The sequence below is a fragment of the Elephas maximus genome, chromosome 5 (genome assembly GCF_024166365.1).
Source record: "Elephas maximus indicus isolate mEleMax1 chromosome 5, mEleMax1 primary haplotype, whole genome shotgun sequence".
NCBI classification, from domain to species: domain Eukaryota; kingdom Metazoa; phylum Chordata; class Mammalia; order Proboscidea; family Elephantidae; genus Elephas; species Elephas maximus.
The window spans coordinates 153,602,191-153,624,246 of NC_064823.1; positions in this window are offsets into that span (position 1 = coordinate 153,602,191).

Consider the following 22,056-nt stretch of genomic DNA (forward strand, 5'->3'; position numbering starts at 1 on the left):
TTTAATCTGTAAGAAGGGGCACGTGGCACTTACAAGAATTAAGCAGGATAGTTCATTTAAACTGTTTAGTACAGATCCTGGATTATAATGTAAGTACAATTTTTAAAGTAGTCTCCTCTCTCTATTAGCCTCAATAAGCTCCCACTGGTGAGGATATGTGCACACATATATATATCTTATTGAGTATGCGTCATTTGTCATATCCATTAAATGAATCCTTTATTTACTAATTTTTTAATCTACCAATTTATCCAACACATATTATTACTATGTGCTAGACCATTATTCTAATCATTGGGAAATTACTACCAAAAAGAAAATGTCCCCAATTCATGGAGTTTATAGTGAGCAAACTGTAAATAATAATAGCAAACAGTTGTATGGTACTTACTATGTGCTAAGCACTGATCTAGATATTTAATATTTACATTGACTTAACACTAAGCCATTTAATCCTCAAAATAACCCTACACAACAGACGCTATTATTTTAATTCCCATTTCACATTTGAAGAAACCGAAGCAGCAAAGTAACACATGAATTAATCACATTAGTATGTGGCAGAGTCGGGATTCAAGTCTAGGCAGATTATTTTTAAACATTCTTCATTACTGCTGTTGCTTTAACTGTGGTGAGGGATTTAGCTTGAGTGGTTAGCTGCATGGAGAGATAACTAGGTAGATACAGGTCATGCATGGCAAACAATTATATGCTATTTTAGTGTTGCTGTTTGGTGCAGTTAGGTCCATTCTGACTCATAGTGACCCTCTGTACAAGAGTTCAATGCTGCCCCGTCCTGCACTGCCCTCACAATCATTGCTATGTTTGAATCCATTGTTGCAACCTCTGTGCCAGACCATCTGGTTGCAGTTCTTCCTCTTTTTGTTTACCCTTTACTGTGCTGAACGTGATGTTTTCCAGGGAATAGTCCTCTCTTGGAAACCTTCGAAAGTACATGAGACAAAGTCTTGCCATCCTTGCTTCTAAGGAGGATTCTGGCTGACTTCTTCCAAGACAGATTTGTTCATTCTTATGGCAGTCCATGGTACTTTGACAATAAAATACTTTGACAATAAAATACCATTATTCAAATGCATTCAAGTGTAATGGGAGGCTAGTCGAAGATTTTAAGCAAGGTATGAGGGAAACGGTTTTACAACTTATAAATTTAATAAAGCTTCTCTATGAGGCCAAATAGTCTGGAAAACCTGGTGAGGGACTACAAAAAACAGATTTGATTTTAGGAGTTTGTGTAGAAAATGATGATAGCTTGGAAAAATTAGTGGCATTGGAGACAGTGAGAAGGTGTTGACTGGGTTTTATCTGGATGTTTAACCCACATATTTTGCTGATGAATTGGATGTGGAAGCAGAAGGAAAGGAGGGGTCAAGAAAGACTCTTAGATTTTTGTTTTGAGCAGCTAGATGAAAGGTGGTGCTGTGATTGAAAGTGAAGAAGCGAGAGATGGGATAGGAAACAATAGTTTTGTTTTGGAAGTAGTGAGTTTGTCATGCATATCTAAAACCTACTTGGATACACAAATCTGGAGCTCAGAAGCATTGAGTTTTTAGTTTATGGGCATGAAAAATTCGGCAAAGGATATTGGCGATGGTTGCACATGATTGATATAATTGATTCCACTGAAGTGTATACTTGAAAATGTTGAATTGGCAAATGTGTGCACTATATTCTTTTAGAGGACACAAACAATAAATATAAAAATATCGCCAATGAAAAAGGAATAAAGTAAGTTAATGTCAGCAATGAAAATTTACATGCCATCATCTGTAGTGGTTTTTAAAATATGATCTGAGTAGGTTCTTACAGTGAGAAAGTGAACGTAGAACAAAGGAGGAAATTTAGAACCAGGCTCTGAATGCTCTAATAATTTAGAGATTTGAATCAAAGAGAGTGTTTCCAAGAAAGAGATGGATAACATATGACTAGTGAAGTTAGAGGAAATCCAAAGAAGATCCTGTGTCACTTAATTGTCCTAAAAGTCACCCTGACAGATAAGTATTATTATCATCTACATTTTATAGAAAATGAAAGTGAAGCTTCGAGTGGTGATATGTTCCACACTAATGTCTTTGGATTTTAGATCAAGCTTTTCTGTACATGTATATATATATATAATAAAAAACTAAAACTAAAATTCATCTTCTATTAACTCTACAAACAATAATAGTGCACCAATCAAGAAATACATAAGACTTACCTGAATGGTGCTGAGGGAAATAATCACTTTCTGTATAATAATACAAAAAGAATATATTTTACCTGAACCCTGACAAATGATCAGAAATTCCTCACAGTGACAGAAATACCAGGCAGGAGTGGCAAGCATTCTACATATAGAAAGTTAAAGAAACACATTGTGGATCGAATTGTGTTCCCCTAAAATACATGTTGGAATCCTAACCTCTCTACCTGTGGCTGTAATCTTCTTTGGAAATAGGATTTTCTTTGCTGTGCTAATGAGATCATACCAGTGTAGGATGTATGTGTTCTAAACCTTCTGTATTCTGAAAAAAGCATGTCAGTTACAGGCACGCACACTCAGGAGAAGGCAGAGGCCATGTGAGGGTCGACTATCACCCAAGGAACCAAGGAACACCCAGGGCTACCTATAAGGAAGGAACCAACATGGAGGAGACCCTGATTTGGACTTTCAGCCTTCTGAACTGTGAGAAAACTAATTTCTGTTCTTCAAAGTGACACACTTGTGGTATTTCTGACACAGCAGCACTAGGTAACTAAGACAAAGCCCAATGAACAACAACAACGACAACAAAAAATCATGCAGAGAAGTACATTTTGGAGAGATTTGGTGTTCAATTAAATCCCACGTTAAAGAACAAGGGTCAGGGAGGGTTGCAGAATTGTAGAAGTGTCTCATTTAGAAACTGAGTGGTTTTTGGTATGACCTACAGGTGCAAAGAAGACAGACAAGGAGTGAGTATATTTAAAGATTTAAATATGAGTATTGCTTGATGCCTGTGAATTTGAAGTGTGTGTAGAGCAAAGTACAGGTTAAAGGCAGAAACACTGGTCTTGGAACACAAGGCAATGCGTAGGCTAGAGAGCCGATTTGAGAATTATTTTTTTTATGGTATTTGAATCATGAGAATTAATGCGTACTTTTACAAAGAAAGGGAGAACTGACAACACTGCTGCATGCTCTTTGAAAACAGGGGCCAGAATTATGCATTAGTGTATCCCCAGAAACTAGACTAGTTTGGTTTATGACCAAATAAATGATTTTGTTAGGCACAGTGCTAGACACGTTATGTTCTCAGTCTACTCTAGAATAAAACAAAGCAAAAAACCAAACTCTTTTCCACTGAGTTGATTCCGGTTCATGGCAACCCCATGTGTTACAGAATAGAACTGCTTCTTAAGGTTTTCTGGGCTGGCCACCATGAATTGCTATGAATTGGAATCAACTTGACAGCATTTTTTTTTTTTTTTAATCTTTATGGAAGCAGTTTGCCAGACATTTCTTCCATGGAGCCACTGGGTGGGTTTGAACCACTGACCTTTAGGTTTACAGCTGTTCACAAGTTGCTTATGCCACCCAGGCTCCTCAGTCTCTTTTAATCCTCCTGAAATACTCTGAGATGGGTCACCATTTCTATGCCCGTCTTACAGATAAGGAAAGTTATATGATCATTTGAAGTTTAAAATTGCTAAGATTCTGTAGTTTTATGATTATCCAGTTCGGTGTGTGTTTAATTAAAAAAAAAAATCAAAACAATGCTTATTTCAAAACTGCTAAAATACATTTGTACATTTAAGAATTATGCCATTCTCATAAGGCCATTTTGTTTATACGGCAATCAATAGCATAAAGAGGGTTGAAGCACTTAGCCGGCCCAGTGTCAAACCCAATCAGCCAGGCAGTGGTCAGTATTAATCTCTGCACTTATCTTTGTAATTGTACTGGTAGTGTGGTCTTCCTCTTACCTGGTGCTCTTAGGATAGAGTCAAATTCACTTTCTCAAAGACTATGCAAAGTTTAAGCCTAAATAACTTTAAATAATTTTAGGATAGTTTAAAAAACACTATTGGTAACTATAATTATTTAAGTTACTGTGAAAAGAATGTTGTTGTTGTTGGGTGCCATCAGGTTGATTCTGACTCATAGCGACCCCATGTGGCAGGGTAGAACTGCCCCAGAGAGTCTTCTTGGGTGTAATCTTTACAAAAACAGATTGACAAGTTTTTCTCCCATGGAGCCACTGGGTGGGTTTGAACCATCAACCTTTTGGTTAGCAGCTAAGTGCTTAACCATTGTACCACCAGGTCTCCTTGTGAAAAGAATAGACTCAGTGAAAAACTGGATTTGAAGTTAAATATATGAATTCATAGTTTGAGAATTCTAGTTCATTATTCTAATATGAGTCTGCTTAAATATGTGCAGGTGAACCAGAGAATATACTATATTTTTATGCGAATAAAGAACTTCTTCTATGTTTATTTGCCAACCACACCTCCCCTCAGCAAATTATTCTTGTAAGTGTGCACATTAAAAAAAAAAAAAGGCATAGCAGTGCTTAAGGAAAGACTTCACAGGGGGATGGGTGTAGACATAGAAGGCACGTGTTATTTGCTTTAAAATACGGTAACCAGCTGTGATATAAAAATCAATCAATAAATAAATGCCAGCTTCATCTAATTTAGTCTCAAAACATCACTTTAATGCACACTGTTTAGGATCTAAAGTTTAATGAATACATTTATTTTTATTTATTTTTATATTCCTAGGAAGGTTCACTCCAGGAACAATTAATTATATTAATTAATTGATATAATGCAAGTAAGCAGACGCACTTGAAATTTTAAACAACCAAACTGATAATCGTTTACTACTTCCTGTGATGGTTAAGTATTTTACAATGTGATGTGATTTAAAAGTAAAATAAAATTTAAAAAATGCTATGTTAAGAAAGAGGGAAACAATGAGTGCTTGCATTTTTCTTATTGGATAGACCACTCTCCATTAGAAAAGTGGACATTAATCCCTCAATTAGTCTTCTCAGAACTCTTCTTTAGGAATTGAAGATTTATTCTTTTATTTCCGTCCATAGTTGATATCAGTAAAGGTAGACTGTGTTGTGGGCTTCGCATTGACTCAGAAAGGAAAGGTCTTGTTGGTTGGTGAGATTTTAACTCCTGCTAGCTGCCAAGTACAACCAGAATGCTCCTTAGAAGCAAGGATTGCGAGACTACGTCTTACATACTTTGGACATGTTGTCAGGAGGGATCAGTCCCTGGAGAAGGACATCATGCTTGGTAAAGCACAGGGCCACCAAAGACCCTCAACAAGACGTATTGACACAGTTGTTGCAACAACTGGCTCAAATATAACAACGATTATGAGCATGGTGCAGGACTGGACAGTATTTCGTTCTCTGGTATGCAGAGTCACTATGAATCACAGCCGACTCAACAGCACCTAACAACAACAAAAACAACCTACATTACCTTGACTGACTCACTGAATTTTTGTTAGCCTGAATTTCTTCAAGTATAAAATTGGAATATTACGTGCTCACGTGTTTTCCTCACATTTTTAATAGGGGAACCAAAGAGGATAAGGACGGTCATCATTTATGTGTGTCTAAAACCTTCATGTTTTTAAATCTTTGTGCGTCTAGAGGAGGCTACATAGAAATTTCTAAGAGAGAATCTGGGTGGTCCTTGTGGCAAGGACTCATCCAATGGTCACTTCTCAGAGTGATTGTCACATCCTCAAGGTCTGCTCTCTTGCTTTTCAGGTTTAGGAACTTGCTATTTTGGGGGCAGTATATTGGGTGGCACAAAAGGTTTGTGCCTGGCTATTAACTGAAAGATTGACGGTTCAAATCCAGCCAATGGCACCAGAAGAAAGGTCTGGTGATCTGCTTCCATAAGATCACAGCCAACAAAACTGTATGGAACACTTCTACTCTATAACACATGGGGTTGCCATGATTCAGAATCAACTCAATGGCAGCAAATATTTTTGATTTTGCTACATTCAGTCACGAGTCCCTGGGTTATGCTAATGGTTAACATGCTTGACTGCAAACTGAAAGGTTTAAGGTTTAAGTCCACCTAGAGGCACCTAGGAAGAAAGACCTAGCAATCCACTTCAGAAAAGTTAGCCATTGAAAACCCTATGGAACGTAGCTCTACTCTGACGCACATGGAGTGGTCATGAGTGGAACTGACTCATATGGCAACTGGTAACTACTCATGTTCATAGTAGATGAATTAAAAAAACACTTTATGATAAATGTTAATCTTTTAAAGATAGACATTACCTTTAGTTTTACTATGAGATAGCTTGGAAACCAAATGAACCTTCAGAAGGTTACATATTGATTACAGACTTAGTGTAAAGCAATGGACTCAAGGAATATTTCATCCTGATTAAGTATCACAGCCACACCCTTCTCAGGTTGCTGGAATGTTTGAGTTCAGTGGATTCCACCTAAAGCAAAGTACGAAAGATGCATTTGTACGTTCTCGTCCTCTGTCTTCCCTTTTCACAAGTTCCAAGCCAACCATCCCTCTTCACTTAACATCATTTTCTTTAGGAAATACCTTTCTAATATCAGGCAAGCCATGGTAAATGCAACAAAATGTTCTCCAAATTCATCTCCCCTCTAGCAGACAATTTCCTGAGTTACTTCTATATAGATGATTCATCTTATTGTTCATTTAGGAGATAGAAACTAACCTCTTTTCAAGTTATGTGGAGACATAGAATTTCAGAACAGATAAGGATCAATAATTGGATTTATTTGATACCTTTTTATTATTCCTATTATTTATTTACCACACTTTATTTGGAGGAAACTGAGACTTAGAGAAGTTGAATAACTTTTTTCAAGGTTAGAATTAGTAAGCCAGGGAGATGTCCTAGTTGAGATTTAAGTCCAGGTAGAACATAATCTCCCTTTTCAGTCTCTAAGCTATTTAAATTGTGCACCAGGTGGTACAAACATTTTCACTCACCTGCTAATCTAAAGCATGGTGGCTTGAACGCACCCAGTAGCACACACAACAAAGGCTTCTGCAAAGATTACAGCCACCAAAACCCTATGGAGCTGTTTTGTTGTGGACTGTCCATGATTCGGAATGGACTCCATGGTAGTAGGCTTGGTTTTTGGTTTTACAGTATTTAAAAAAGTGAAAGTCTCAGTCTTATTTCATAATTTAATTAAGAGCTCTTTGTAACTATGTGTTGACATATAAAACAGTCATTTAATGTCTTCAAGATAAAATAACATTAATAAGTCATCTGGATTGGTTTGAGATCACTCATATATACTATTTGCTCCAAATCCTGATGTCAAAGGGTTTGTTCCATCCTTTGTTTGTTTAAATGATTTGTTGAATATTACCTTGGAGTAATAGTATAGTCTGTGGGCAAAGTATAAGTTTGGAGTAAGATAAATTTGGCTTGTGGTTCTATTACTTTCTGTGTGAACTTGATAAATTCTGTGATCCATGTGACTCAGCATCTTCTCCAGTAAATGAGAAGAGCACTATTTATTTCTATGTCTTTACTGATAAGTACCGCTACGTGTTCTTCACTTTGAATTTATTTATTTAATGACAAATGTAGTTTTTCATGGAATCCACTTCTTTCATAGTGACTTTAATAATTAAAGTCACCAATAGGATTTTTTTAAACTAATGTAAAATCAGATATTTCTACGGTCTACTAAACCTCCCCACCCCCCTTCTGTCAGTTTGTCATACTGTGGTGGGGTGCATGTTGCTATGATGCTAAAAGCTACCCTTCTAGTATTTCAAATAACATCAGGGTCAGTATTGGTGGATATGTTTCAGCAGAGCTTCCAGACTAGCACAGATTAAGATGAAAGGCCTGATGGTCTACTTCTGAAAAGTACAGACTACAACAGAATATTATCCAATATAGTGTTGAAAAGATGAACACCTGGGTTGGGAGTTATTTTAAATACACAGTGGCTGCAGTAATGGACTCAAGCATGCCAATGATCATGAGATGGTGCAGGACTGGGCAAAGTTTCATTCTGTTGTGCCTGGGGTCACCATGAATTTAAGCCAACTCAGCATCAACTGAAACAACTAAACCTCCATATTTTTAGTGATTTTTTTTTTTTTTGGCTAAAGCTTTCAGTTTTTTGAGAAAATGAATTTGACTCTATATTTTAAGAGCAATAAAGACAAAAGATAAAGTAAAATACAGACTCTAGCTCTCATAACCCCATACGTCTGTCAGTTTGTCACACTGTGGGGCTTGTGTGTTGCTGTGATGCTGGAAGCTATGCCACCAGTATTCAAATACCAGCAGGGTCACCCATGGTGGACAGGTTTCAACTGAGCTTCCAGACTAAGACAGACTAGGAAAAAGGCCTGGCAGTTTACTTCTGAAAAGTATTAACCAGTGAAAACCTTATGAATAGCAATGGAACATTGTCTGATACAGTGCCAGAAGATGAGTCCCTCAGTTTGGAAGGCACTCAAAATGCAACTGGTAAAGAGCTCTCTCCTCAAAGTAGAGTCAACTTTAATGATACGGATGGAATCAAGCTTTCAGGACCTTCATTTGCTGATGTGGCATGACTCAAAATAAGAAGAAACAGCTGCAAACATCCATTAATAATCAGAGTGTGGAATGTATGAAGTATGAATCTAGGAAAATAGGAAATCATCAAAAATGAAATGGAATGCATAGAGATCGATATCCTAGACATTATTGAGATGACATGGACTGGTATTGGCCATTTTGAAATGGACAATTGTATTGTCTACAATGCCGAAGGACAGTTTGGAGAGGATCATCTTTCTTTGGAACAGGCAAAAACATGGGTCTCTTCTAGTCAGATGGTTAGGTAGCTGTCTTCCAAATTTCTTGGAATAGATGAGTAAGCACTTCCAGCTTTGCACTCATTTATTGAAACATCTCAGTTGTTATTCCATCAATTCCTAGAGCCTTGTTTTTCTCCAGTACCTTCAGTGAAGCTTGGACTTCTTCCTTCAGTACCATCAGTTCTTGATGGATTCTTGGCATGTCATACCACTAGACCAAGAACCACAACCAGCTGAAATGCTTGCTGAGGGTAAAGGGAATACAGAATGGGTGGTGAAAGAAGTTATTTCTAAATACTAGTTACAACCATGTTATCAATTGCAGAAACAATGACTGTAATTGTCATGAGAATTTCTTCCTTGTTTTATTATACATATATATGTGCGTACCAAACCAAAAAAACCACTACCATCGAGTCGAATCCTACTCATAGTAACCTTATAGGGCAGAGTAGAACTGCCTCATAGGGTTTCCAAGGAGCACCTGATAGATTTGAACTGCTGACCTTTTGGTTAACAGCTGATCTCTTAATCACTGAGCCACCAGAGCTCCTGTAATTGTCTATATATGTGTATATATGTATATGTATGTATATGTGTGTGTATAATGATTTTTTTCTCTCTCTTATCCTATTGCTTATAATATATAAAATGTGAACCGGGCTAGTGCATTTTTGATTGTACATGTGTTAGTTGTATCCTGTTTGGAGCAAATGTGACTTTGTAATTGTTTTTATTTAGAGATCGTATATGGTTTAAAGAGATGTGTACAAGTGCCAAGTTGACAAGCAGTGGACTGTGATGCTTAAGGTTGTGTGTCAACTTGGCTGGCCATGATTTTTGCATGTTTGGCAGTTAAGTAATGATGTAGTTTGACAGTTATATAATGATGTTGTCATCCCCATGAAGTGATCTGATGTGATCAGCCAATCAGTTGTAAGGGGACTTTCCTCTGGGAGGTAGCCTGCATCCAATATATACATGGATGCTCTGGCAAAGCTTGCTTGCTTGCTCTGGATCCTGCATTCAGCTTGTCACCATCTGACCTCCAGTTCTTGGAGCTTGAGCCAGCAGTCTGCCATATTGCCCTCCGATTTTGGAATTCATCAGCCTCTGCAGCCTGTGAGCCAGCAGCCTGTCATCTAATCTGCTGACCTTGTGTTCATCAGCCCCTGTAGCTACCTGAGTCAGGAGAAGCCTCCAGCTTGACACCTGACTCATGGACTTGGCACTTGCCAATGTCTAAAATCACATGAGCCATTTCCTTGAGATGAATTTCTCTCTCTGTCTCTCTCTCTATATATATAATCAAAAACTCACTGCAGTTGAGTCAATTCCATCTCATAGCAACCCCATAGGGTTTCCAAGACTGTAAATCTTTATGGAAGCAGAATGCCATGTCTTTCTCCCATGGAGCCACTGGTGGCTGTGAATTGCCCACCTTTCAGTTAGCAGTTAGTGCTTTAAGCACTATGTAACCAGGACTCCTTTATATATATATATGTGTGTGCGTGTGTGTGTATATATATATGTAAGTGCATGTTTATGTATACATTTCATATATATACATATGTAATATATATAAAATCAGTGTTTATATATATATATATATCAACTGATACATATATATACATATACCCACTGAAAACCCACAACATTTGAGTGGATTCCAACTCATAGCAACCCTATAGGACAGAGTAGAACTGCCCTGTAGAGTTTCCAAGGAGCACCTGGCAGATTCAAACTGCCAACCTTTTGGTTAGCAGCTGTAACACTTACCCACTACACCACCAGGGTTTCCATATATAATATATACATATATATCAATTGAGATGGAGGTGCTCATTCATCTATGCCAAGAAATATGGAAGACAGCTTCCTGGCTAACTGACTGGAAGAGATCCATATTTATGCCTATTCCCAAGAAAGGTGATCCAACTGAATGTGGAAATTATAGAACAATATCATTAATATCACACACAAGCAAAATTCTGCTGAAGATCATTCAAAAATGGCTGCAGCAGCATATCGACAGGGAACTGCCAGAAATTCAGGACGGTTTCAGAAGAGGACGTGGAACCAGGGATAGCATTGCTGATGTCAGATGGATCCTGGCTGAAAGCAGAGAATGCCAGAAGGATGTTTACCTGTGTTTTATTGACTATGCAAAGGCATTCAACTGTGTAGATCATAAAAAAACTATGGATAACATTGCGAAGAATGGGAATTCCAGAACACTTAATTGTGCTCATGAGGAACCCTTACATAGATCAAGAGGCAGTTGTTCGTACAGAACAAGGGGATACTGTTTTGATTTAAAGTCAGGAAAGTTGTGCGTCAGGGTTGTATTCTTTCCCCATACTTATTCAGTCTGTACGCTGAGCAAATTATCCAAGAAGCTGGACTATATGAAGAAGAATGGGCCATCAGGATTGGAGGAAGACTCATTAACAACCTATGTTATGCAGATGACAGAACCTTGTATGCTGAAAGTGAAGAGGACTTGAAGCACTTACTCATGAAGATCAAAGACCACAGCCTTCAGTATGGATTACACCTCAACATAAAAAAAAACAAAAATCCTCACAAATGGACCAATGAGCAACATCATGATAAACGGAGAAAAGATTGAAGTTGTCAAGGATTTCATTTTACTTAGATACACAATTAACAGCCATGGAAGCAGCAGCCAAGAAATCAAAAGACACATTGCATTGGGTATATCTGCCGCAAAGGACCTCTTTAAAGCTTTGAAGAGCAAAGATGTCACCTTGAAGACTAAGGTGCGCCTTTCCCAAGCCATGGTATTTTCAATAGCATCATATGCATGTGAAAGCTGGACAATGAATAAGGAAGACCGAAGAAGAGTTGTTGGCGAAGAATATTGAATATACCATGGACTGCCAAAAGAACGGACAAATACTGTCTTAGAAGAAGTGCGGCCAGAATGCTCCTTAGAGGCAAGGATGGCGAGACTGTGTCTTACATACTTGGGACATGTTGTTAGGAGGGATCAGTCCCTGGAGAAGGACATCATGCTTGGCAGAGTACAGGGTCAGTGGAAAAGAGGAAGACCTTCAACGAGGTGGATTGACACAGTGGCTGCAACAATGAACTCAAGCATAACAACGATTGTAAGAATGGTGCAGGACCGGCCAGAGTATCGCTCTGCTGTGCATAGGGTTGCTATGAGTCGGAACAGACTCAACGGCACCTAACAACTATATATATATATATATAAAACAGAAAAAAAAACAAACCCAATGCCGTCGAGTCAATTCTGACTCATAGTGACCCTATAGGTCAGAGTAGAACTGCCCCATAGAGTTTCCCAGCAGCGCCTGGCGGATTCGAAGTTTTGCTTCTCTAAAGAACTCAGCCTAAGACATTTTGTTAAGTAGGGAGGCTATTCTGATCAAGAAGTTTCCAAGTACATAAAAAAAGTAAACTGACTTAACACATGTAAAAATGCCTAAAGAAATTTTATTTTTCCACAATAAATTGCCTATGTACAAGTGTCCTTTCATCCCGTATTTCTCTTTAAAGTTTTGTTTCTCCCCATTAATAGAGTTAAGATCTATACTAGGGTAAAAGGCTGGAAAAATTCTGTTTTCAAGTCTTTTACAGAACCATGGCTTAAATTACTTTGTAAAGCATTTGTATTTGTACTTTAAGAGTTAGAATATGAAAGAAATAAAAGACAGAGAGGCTTTGAAAATTCCCAGGAGCAAAGAATAAAATACATGCTGTGATCAATCAATGGAATAAAATGGTCACTCTACACTGCATTAATTTTCTTCTAGCATTCATGGTCCTCTCTTAAAAGTAAATAAAATTAACCTTTTTTTTTACCCCAAGCCTGTGTGCTGCAACTGTCATTTATCCTCGGCTATCTTTTTTCTTTTTCTTTTTTCTTCTTTTCCTATATCCTTCTCAAATGCATTATATTGTCAGTTTTACTCCAGAATTTACTCCATCTTTCACCAAACTTTTTTTTATTTCTTTACTTCTGTATCTTAAATCTTTGCTATCATTTCTTTTAATTCATCTACTATTAATTTAAATTTATTTTATAGAATTGGATTTTCTAACTTCTTTAATTTTTAGTTTTGAGGTGATAACTGAGGAATAACTTGAAGAAAAGAAAATGCACAAATATCAAGCATATGGTTAGACGAATGTTGACAAGTGTGTACTTTATGTCCTCAATTAAAATAAAGAATATGTCCATCAATACAGAAACTACCCTTGTGTTCCTTTTCAGGTAGCCCTGTCTCCCAAGAGAACTACCGTCCTGAGTTCTATCACCATCAGTTAGTTTAGTTTATTCTGGGATTACAAACAGCTGTAATCATGTGGTTTATTTACTTGTGTGCCTGGATTCTTTCATTTAGAATATTATTTTTGAGAGTTATTCATTTTATTACTTTTGTCAATGGCTGACACTTTACAATGGCTGCATAATGTATCATAAATTGTTTATGCATTCTCCAGCTGATGGGCTTTTTGTTTTTTAAGTGTGGCCTATTTATGAATAATGTTTATATAAAGTCTTGTTCAAGTCTCATTGAACACATATTTTATTTATTTATTTTCTAAAGGGGAGCAAACACCTTGGGTGGAATTGCGAGATCATTGGCTAGATGTATAAATAACCTTAGAAGAACTGTCAAACCATTTTCCAAAATAACTGAAACATTTTAACTCCAAACTGCACTGAAGGCATTAGTGAAAAACAAGGCACCAGGAATGGACAGATGCCAAGAAATTTGAAAGACAGCTGGAAGGGGTCCATATTTGGCTGACCAACTGGAAGGGATCTATATTTATGCCTATTCCAAAGAAAGGTGATCCAACCAAATATGGAAATTATCAAATAATATTAATATCACATACAAATAAAATTTTTCTGAAGATCATTCAAAAGTTGTTGGAGCACAACATCAACAAGGAACTGTCAGAATTTCAAACAAGATTTAGAAGAGAATGTGGAACCAGAGATATCATTGCTGATGTCAGATGGATTATGGCAAAAAGCAGAGAACAACAGAAAGATATTTTACCTGTGTTTTATTGATTACTCAAAGGTATTCGACTGTGTGGATCATGACAAATTATGGATAACATTGGAAAGAATGGGAATTCCTGAACACTTAATTGTGATCATGAGGAACCTATACATAGATTAAGAGGCAGTCCTTCAAACAGAACAGTGGATATTGCATGATTTAAAGTTAGAAAAAGTGTGGGTCAGGGTTGTATCATTTTACCATACTTATAAAAAAAAAAAAATTTGCCTGTATGCTGAGAAAATAATCCAAGAAGCTAGGCTATATGCGGAAGAACCAAGCATCAGGATTGGAGGAAGACTCATTAACACCTGTGTTATGCAGATAATACAACCTTGCTTGCTGAAAGTGAAGAGGACTTGAAGCACTTACTAATGAAGATCAAAGACCACAGCCTTCAGTACGGCTAACACCTCAACATAAAAGAAAAAAAAAAAAAAATCCTCACAACTGGATGAAAAAGTAACATCACGATAAATGGAAAAGAGTTTAAACTTGTCACAGATTTCATTTTACTTGGATGCACAATCAACACTAAGGAAGCAGCAGTCAAGAAATCAAACAACACATTGCATTGGATAAATACGCTACAAAAGATGTCTTTAAAGTATTAAAAAGCAAAGATGTCATCTTGAGGACTAAGACAGCTAATAACAACAACAACAACTTTGGTTGATAATCATTCGCCCGTACCCATCTGCTGGCTGGCAAATTATTTGCAGATACATGACCACTACCCCTGCATTATTTAGATCATCATTGTTAAGTATCATCAAGTTGGTTCTGACTCATGGGGATCCTATATACAACAGAACAAACCACTGGCTGGTCCTGCGCCATCCTCACAGTCGTTGTTATGCTTAAGCCCGTTGTTTCAGCCGCTGTGTCAATCTGTCTCCTTGAGTGGTCTTTTCCATTGACCTTCTACTTTACCAAGCATGATGTCTTTCTCCAGGGACTGATCCTTCCTGATAACATGTCCAAAGTGTGTGAGACATAGCCTCACCATCCTTGTTTTTAAGGAGCATTCGGGTTGTACTTCTTCCAAGACAGATTTTTTCCTTCATTTGGCAGTCCATGTTATAGTCAATATTCTTCACCAACACCATAATTCAAAGGCATCAATTCTTCTTTGGTCTTCCTTCTTCATTGTCCCGTTTTCACATGAATATGAGGTCACTGAAAACACCATGGCTTGGGTCAGGTTCACCTTAGTCTTCAAGGTGATATCTTTGCTTTTTAACATTTTGAAGAAGCTCTTTTGCAGCAGATTTTCCCAATGCAATGAGTCTTTTTGATTTCTTGACTGCTTCTTCCATGGGATACAAGTAAAATTAACTCCTTGACAACTTCAATCTTTTCTCCATTTATCATGATGTTGCTTATTGGTCCAGTTGTGAGGAATTTTGTTTTCTTTATGTTGAGGTGGTCTGTGATCTTCATCAGTATTTCCAGTCCTCTTCAATTTCAGTAAACAAGGCTGTGTCATCAGCATATCACAGATTTTTAATGAGTCTTCCTCCAATTCCGATGTCCTGTTATTCTTCAGTCCAGTTTTTCAGATTATTTGCTCAGTATAAAAACTGAATAAGTATGATGAAAGGATTCAACTCTGGCACAAAACTTTCCTGACTTTAAACTGTGCAGTATCCTTTTGTTCTGTTTGAACAACTATCTCTTCATCTATGTACAGGTTCCTCATGAGCATAATTAAGTGTTCTTGAATTCCCATTCTTCCCAATGTTATCCATAATTTATTGTGATCCACACAGTGGAATGCCTTTGCATAGTCAATAAAACACAGGTAACCATCTTTCTTATATTCTCTGCTTTCAGCCATGATCATCTGACATCAGCAATGATACCCTTGGTTTGATTTCATGTCCTCTTCTGAATCAGTAGGAAAAACTGACAAATACATGGTAGAAAGATAAATAAGACACATAATTTCTAATGTTTACAATTTCAGAATCAAAAAAGTAAGAAGAGTAAAGGGAAAATTACAATTTAATATAACAGGTACCATGACAAAGTGACGCAAGAGTTAAGTGGACAGCTGCTAATTGAAAAGTTAGCAGTTGAAACCCAGCCAATAGCTTTGCGAGAGAAAGACCTGGAGATCTGCTCCCACAAAGAGTGTACTCTAGAATACTCTATGGAGAAATTCTACTCTGTCAGTGGGGTTAGTATGAATCAGAATTGACTTTAAAGAACCCGTCAAAAACAACACCATGTCAAGGAAAAATTGAAGGTTTAGGAGTGCAGAAAAGAGGACTTGAAGTCAAGTAACCTGATATCTGAACCCAGCAATGGACCATTAAAAGTTTGCTCTGTATGTGCCAGGGGACCGATTGGGCAAAAATTCCTTTTATAGGACTGAAACAACACTACTGTGACTTTAATAATGTTTTCCTGTATCTTGTGGAAAGACCAAAGATGGGATTTAAAAAAAAAAAATGAAGCATCAATATTTCTTAGTAATGTGAATTTGCATTGAACATTTAATGCTTACATTACAGAGAAACATCTACAGGCAAATATCATGCCTATTTGTCATTTAATATTCCTCTTAAACAGTAGAAGGAAACACACCCAGTGAACCTACTTCAGTAAAGTGAGGAGTGATGTTTGGATGTCATCACTGCCTTTTCTATATTTTCCTGAAGTAATGAGGAGGACTGACAGCCTTCTGCTCCTTGTGAAGCAGTCATGTGATATCTGATACCATATTCTGTGTCCATACAACCTTTCCTCCCTCAAAATGATGTCCAAATATGCGTAGTTCCAGGAAAAGAAAAAAAATTGCCTCATAAAGAAAGTTCTCAAATCCTTCTGGTGATATCTGAACTTTGTTCAATGGAAGAAACAAAGGAGGAACATAATAATTATTTGATGGAACTCCAGGTTCCTTGGTGTCCTGAAGTTAAAAACATAACTGTTTATGTTAAAAGAACCAAATAATGTGCCAAGAATAGCCTATAGAAACATGCGACATCTGATTTTTTGGCAACTACTAAATGAGCTATTCCTCAATTTCTTCATCTACAAAATGATGAATTTGATTTAGACAGCCTCTAAGGTTCTTACCAGCTATGTTGTTGTGTGCCTTCAAGTTGATTCTAACTCATAGCCACCCTATAGGACAGAGTAGAACTGCCCCATAGGATTTCCTAGGCTGTAAATCTTAACAGGAGAAGATTACCTGGTGTTTTCTCCCATGGAGTGGCTGCTGGGTTGGAACCAGCAACCTTTCAGTTTGCAGACTAGTGCTTAACCAGTGTGCCACCAGGGCTTCTTTTACCAGCCCTAGAATTCTATAATTCTAATAAAATCACCAAGAACTGGAAGTTGTTCTAAAATGTGAAGAAGAAATTAGATTATGCTTGTCTTTTTATGCCTTATCAAACCAACTTCACTGCTGTTTTGCATTGGATGTATTACAATTACAATGTTATTTAGTATAATGTTCAGTCCAGAAGAATCACTGAATTTTTTTGTGTTTGCATCTAAACCATTACATCCAATTATTTTGCTACTAACACACATGTGACCTGTAACTATTTTGGCTAGTTTTCTTTCTAAAGCCTTATCCCTCTCCTGTCAGCTACCGTCATTTGTGATTCAATCACCACACATCAGTCTCAAATATATTTTTGGATAAATTAAGGATGGAAACGATCAATCCTATATCATTATAAGTGAAACATGACAACACATTTTTTCCTTGTAGATCCCTAATATCTGTGACACGAGAGTGTGATGATTTTCTACCATCAAAATGACAGATTGTGGGCAATGAATGACATTATTGTCGTGTCATTCGAAGAACAAATGGCCCATTTTGTAAAATTGGAAAAAGAGAATGGTGACCTCTCATAGCTTATCACATGGGTATCATTTTCCCCTTAACTTGCCATTTATTTCAGATCTTTGCTCACAAAGTCAAGAAAGCAGGGAAAGTTACAACTTGGTGTAATTCCACCCCATAGTAGGCATAGAATGGGGTTGGATTTGGAACAATCTGTATTCAGATAGCTTTCCTGCTCCTATGTAATCTACCCAGGCACCATGAAAATATAATCCAATGGGGAGTAGTGTTGAGCCTCCTAACCGTGCCAAGACAAGGTCTTCAAACCTTTGAGAGTTCCCTCCTTATAACACTCATTGTCACCTGCAATTACCTGAACACTGAATATTTTTTAATCCACCTATCCCTGGCTTTATGCCATACTAGCACAATGGACCCTGTGGCAGACTACTTGTTCCCAGTTGATATCATGACCCTTTTCAGGTATGCTTTTATACCTCGATACCTATAGACTGTTGTTGTTTGCTGTTGTCGAGTAGGTTGTGACACATAGCAACCCTATATACAATAGAACAATACACTGCCTGGTCCCGTGAACCATCACAGTCACTGCTCTGTTTAAGCCCATCATTGCCGCCACTGTGTCGATCCCTCTCATTGAAGGTCTTCCTCTTTTTTTGCTAACCCTCTACTTTACCAAGCCTGATGTCCTTTTCCAGGGACTAGTCCCTCCTGATAACATGTCCAAAGTACATGAGATGAATTCTCGCCATCCTCACTTCTAAGGAGCATTCTAGCTGTACTTCTTCCAAGACAGATTTGCCTATAGACTATTGCACCTTAAATATTCCTACTTTCCTGCCCACTGAAGCCTAGGTCTTTTGAATTATGTCCCATTTAACTCTACCCCTAGCTGTACTCTCTGGATGCTGTCGTGTGTGAAGCTCAGAGTCATTTCCCTTCATTTGTTGGAGACCTTGGCTGGTGCGTCCACAATCTTCTTCCCTCCATTATTTTCATCACAATTAATAGAGATGTCAATAGAAAGATTGGTAACACACACATCACTTGGCCTCTCAGTTCCTTCTGTCTTCCAACAATCTTTTCCTTCATGCCCCTTCAGCTTCTTACTTCCATCATCACACACCGGGATCTTATACCATTAGTAATGATGCTATCTTCAAACTACAATTCCAAGGCCCCAATCTCTATTCATGGTTTTCAACTATCACAGTTCACCTGCTCCAGGACTCCTATAATAGAAATTCTTCACCTATCTAAGTCTTCCAAATCCCCTCATCTCAACCATTATTCTTTTTTTTTTTTTTTTGCTGTGATACAATGTCCGTATATTCACTTCCATCCATAACTAGTACAAATGCCATTGTAATCAAGCCTTCAGCTTTTTTCCCGTTTGCCTTTCATTTGCTAAAGCAGCTAACTTTCTCAACCAACACATCTCACCAGATGTCAAAATACTTATTTTGATTTTTCCTGGATGGTATTTTTTCATACTCTTTATTGACTATGTATGGATTTTTTTTTTTTTTAAATCTATATGAACTTCGGCATCTCGCACTGAAAATCTTGGAATCATATTATTTTTCAATATTTGTATAAGAATTAAAGCAATTAAATGGGAAATAATGCTATGCAATACATATATACACTAATTCCTGACATTAAGAAAAAATAAGTACCAACTTGAAAGTTAGGTGTGTGTATTTGTGTGGCGGTTATATTTACCTTTTTTTTTCTCATCTCTTTCCTTTTGCCAAAGAATACTACATCTTGGGTCTTATTGCAAGGAGCAAAAAATAAGACATGCTTAAAGGCACAGTGATCCATCCTCTCTTATCCGGGTTACTAGACCTACCGTGGGAATCATAAAACTATTGTTGCAGTATAGTAGATTCCTACTCATGGCGACCCCACATGTGTCAGAGTAGAACTGTGCTCAGTAGCATTTTCAACGGCTGAGTTTTTGGAAGTAGATTACCAGGTCTTTCTTCCAAGCCATCTCTGGATAGACTTGGACCTTCAGCTTTTGGTTAGCAGCTAAGTATGTTAACCGTTTGCCACACCTAGGGACTTCTAAGATTGTAGTATATTCCAAAGTTCTGGTGGTGGAGCAGAGTCTTCTGACATTTTCAGGTTGAGGTGAGACATCATATTATAAGTGAACTCAGGCCTGAAAAACTTAGAAACACAAGGATATTGTCTTAGTTACCTAGTGCTGCTATAACAGAAATGCCACAAATGGGTGGCTTTAACAAATGGAAATGTATTTTCTCACAGTTAGGAGGCTAGAAGTCCCAATTCAGGGCACTAGCTCTAGGGAAGGCTTTTACTCTGTGGGCTCTGGAGGAAGGTCATTGTCTTTCCTGAGATTCCCCTTCAGGGCAATTTTCCTGTGGCTTGGCATCTCCCTTCCCCCATCTCTGCTTGCTAACTGCTTGTTTAATCTCTTTTATATCTCAAAAGAGATTGATTCAAGACACGCCTTACAGTAATACTGCCTCATTAACATAGCAAAGAAAACTCACTCCCAAATGATATTATGACCACAATTATTCGGGTTAGGATTTACAACACCTATTTTGAGGGTACACAACCCAAACCACAACAGATGGGAAGAAGGAAGAAGGGGCTGACAAAGGAGTGTGTACAAAGATGGGTAATTCAGCAATAAAATAAAATAGTGTGATGTGTTATATAAAAAAAAAAGTAAAAGATGTGTTTAGTATTATTGGTGCAAATATCCTTGAAGAGGGGGAACTTTTTATGACTATATGTATATATTCCATCGGGTGTTTAATCATCCCTTTTTCAATGCAGGACCAAACTTTTCGAAAGTCTAATTAGCTTGAAAATTACAGACAGCACCATAAATTATTTGAAATCCATTGTCATAGCTCATCTATTTGATTTCCTATAATAGTTCATTAAAAATTGTACTCTATTCCTTGATATGATAATTTCAGGGTCAAGTTTATATAATTTTATCTAAGAAAAATTCCATTTCTGTTACAGCAAGAAAAAATAAAAACTTAAACTTTCAGAAGTTGTTGAATAACTTTTAGATGAGTGATGTTACACTGTTTTAAGCAATAACAAGACAAATGGTCTTGGATGCTGAATTTAGGGAACTGTGAACACACTTAATAGCATATGCAAAAAAAAAGGAGAGAAAGAGAATTTTGTCAGAGGAAATCTGTTCAATATTTAAAATGAAGAAACACTCAATTGTCATTGAATTAAGATACCTTCCTACTGTGAAACAGAAAAGGCAAGATTTATGAATAAACTTTTTTCAAGAAATAGCAAACTAAAATGTTAACAAAATATTAAATATATTCAAATACTCACAGAACTTCACTTATAAATGTATTAACATGTTACAGCTATGCATTTATGCTGGAATTCTCTAAACTTCATTAACAAGAAGTTACTGTTCTGCCTACTTCACAGAACTGTCGTGAAGACAAAATAAGATTACACATGTAAAAGCATTATGTAAGTTCATTGTAAAGTCTGAATGATGGCAGTGAAATAAAAGAGGCAAAAGAAAACTGACAGATTAATGCATTCCAATAAACATTTGAAAGAAGATGTTAGCAGTACATTTGCAGAATAAAAATGGCAAAACGCTTTTGAGCACATCAAGTGTGGAAGAGAGTATATCAGAAGCACGTTACCCATATTGTCTGCTGGAGTGAGTCTAAATCAGTACAGTCACTCTGAAAGACATATGATAACAACTATACTTATATTATGATTCAGTAATTCCATTTCTTAGTACTTTGTTTTTAGTTGCCGGCTGGTCAGCGCCAACTCATGGCGACTTTATGTATAACAGAATGAAGTGTTGCCCAATCCTGTGCCATCTTCGTGGTCCTTGGTATGTTTGAGTCCATTGTAATGACTATTGCGTCAATTCATATTGTTGAGGGTTCTCCTTGTTTTCTATGACCCTCTACTTTATCAAACATGTTCTTTTCTAGCAATTGGTCTTTCCTGATGACATACCCAAAGTAAATGAGCTGAAATCCCTCTATCCTCACTTCTAAGGAGGATACTGGTTGTATTTTTTCTGAGGTTGATTTGTTTGTTCTGGTATTCAACAGCATATTCAGTATTTTTCACCAACACCACAACTTGAATGCATCAATTCTTCTGTCTTCCTCTTTCACTGTCCAGGTTTTGCATGCATATGATACAATTGCAAAGACCATGGTATTTCCAAACTATTACACCACCATTAATGTAAACTCATTGCCCTCTAAGCTCATTTAATCTTTCAAATTGCTATCGCCAGTTTAACCTCAC